Genomic DNA, 2,601 nt, shown 5'->3' on the forward strand with positions numbered 1-2,601 from the left:
TTTTTTATTTTTTGGTTTTTCGCCGGGCCTTTTTTTAAACGCCCGCAATAAATTTGCCGGGAATACGTTGTGTATTCGGTAACTTACCGGGAGCTTTAACCGGAACGCCAAACCGGCTAACCCAACCATTTTTAGGATTTGGAAAGGTTCCAACCACTTGTTCGATAGCTTTTTCAACGGCCTTTTTATTTTAATGTTCGCCGTATTTAATAGCACTTAATTGCTTACCCCGAAAAGCACCGGGGTCCTGCCTTTGTTATAGTACTTTTTGTACATATTATTCGCTTTTTTTAGCAATTTTTTGGCTTATTTTTTAATTGCTTCCAAAGCCCCCGCCCTAACTTTAACCGTTGCCGAAAGTTTCTTTTTAATTACCCAAAGGTTATAAAGCTTTCGTAAATAAAACCTTATTAACAAAAACGCTAGGGTTTTTTGCAACCCCAAATGCACGCTCGTATTGTGCACTTACGCTGTTAAATGCAATAGCAACGCCCAATCATTTTGCTTTTCGCAGCAAAAGCACCGGAGGTAATGCTTTACTGCCTGGTTCGTTCGTTCCATTTGCCCGTCGGTTTAAAGGTAATATGCTATCGATAGCTTTTTTGCAACCCTTAAATATCCAGCAAAGGTTATTTAAAACCCGTTTGTAAATAGCTTGTCCCGATTTAATACAATCCTTTCGGGCGTTCCTAGCAACCCTTAAACGTATGCAAACAAAAAGCTTCCTAATTTTTTACTGGTTAATTTCGTAAACGTTGGGATAAAAAAGCTATATTTGGTAAACCGGTCGATTATTATTAATATTGCGTCGCGCTTTTTACCGGCTCCATTTACTAACGTTAAAAGCTTTTCGATAAAATCCATCGATAATTTTTGTTTCGGGCGGTTTGGCACGGGCAAAAATGCTAGCAACCCGTAAAGTGCTTATGTTTTTGGCTTCGTTTGCTAGCATATTTAATACGTCCGTACGTATTTACGTACGTTTTTAGCTATACCCGGCCATTTAAATTGCCGTTTAAACTTTTTTAAAGTTTTAGCTATGCTTTTGTAACCCCCCGTTGGGCTATCGTATTATTCCTAAAGCATTGTTCGTTTAAACGGTATTAAATTCGGAACCCAAACTTTCCCTTTGTGCTTAAACAAACCGTTGTTAATTTCCTAAACGTTAGGCTTATTTTTTTAAATGCCGCTTTAAACGAAATTGTCCTTTGCTTGTGCTTCGAAAATGCGTTTTAATATTATCCTAATGTTCTTTTTAATGGTGGTTGTCCTTACGTAGGCTGTTTTTCGGAATTTGGCCAGCAAATCGTTTCGGAATTTTTTTTTGCTATATTGGCTTCCCCGTTTATTGGTATATTTTAAAAACGTTTTAACAAGCTATCCGCGGGGTTCCGGTATTTTGGCTTCCATTTAATCGTAAAGTCGTACTTTGCTAAGTCCTCGAATTATTTTGCTTAGCGCTTTATTACTTTTTTTTTGTTAAAATATGGGTATGGTTTAAATAATTGGTAATTACCTTAACAATTTTTTATAAATAAGCCAAATAATGCCGCTACTTTTCGAAAGCTTTTATAATCGCTAATAATTTTAAATTAAAAATTGCATAGCGCAATTTTTTTGTCGCAGTTTTTTTAACATGTAAGCCGCCGGGTGCTACCGGCCGTTTTGCAGTTGTAATAGCACCGCCTTTATCGCGAAAGCCAAAGCGTTAGTCCGTACGCACAACGACTTCGAAAGGTTAAAATGCACCAATACCGGAGCTTTCGTAAATAGCAATTTTAATTTGCAAAAAGCCTTTTTCGCAATACTCCTTAAGTAAAATACGGTATTTTTGCTAAAAAAGTCCGTTAAAAGCATAATGATTTTCGCGTAACCCTTTACGAATTTCCGATAATACCCCGTAAAATTGTTAAAAGCACGGGCGAAACCGCCCGGCAAAAAGCGGGGAGCGTTAAATGCACGAGCGAAACCGCCCGGCAAAAAAGGAGGAAGGGGGCGCTGGCAGCCAGCCGGGCACGAACTTTTCGGGGATATGCCGGCGAGCTACCGGTATCGCGGCCAAAGCATAATAGCGAAGCTAAAAGATAAGGTAAAGCTTAAATTGCACGAAAGCGTTTAAAGCGCGAAGGATTAAAAGAACCGATTCCGGGTGCCCGAAAGGGCACGAAAAAAGGGGAAGTTAAAAAAGGAACAATTTTTATTGGCGATAGCACTTTTGGTAAGAAATTTACGGAAGCTTAACAAAAAAAACACCGTATCCGGCCCGTAACCCGGTAATTACCCGCCTTTGCACCAATTAACTTTTAACATATTGTTCCTTTTTTTATACCTTTTTTATTTAAGGAGCAAGCCCGGGTAATTACCGGAAAGGATCGAACAAGTTTAAAAAGGGCATTTGCGACCTCGTACCGTTTACTTAGGGTTAGGGTTAGGGTTAGGGTTAGGGTTAGGGTTAGGGTTAGGGTTAGGGTTAGGGTTAGGGTTAGGGTTAGGGTTAGGGTTAGGGTTAGGGTTAGGGTTAGGGTTAGGGTTAGGGTTAGGGTTAGGGTTAGGGTTAGGGTTAGGGTTAGGGTTAGGGTTAGGGTTAGGGTTAGGTTAGGG

This window comes from Gaeumannomyces tritici, assembly GCF_000145635.1.
Source record: "Gaeumannomyces tritici R3-111a-1 unplaced genomic scaffold supercont2.7, whole genome shotgun sequence".
Classification (NCBI taxonomy): domain Eukaryota; kingdom Fungi; phylum Ascomycota; class Sordariomycetes; order Magnaporthales; family Magnaporthaceae; genus Gaeumannomyces; species Gaeumannomyces tritici.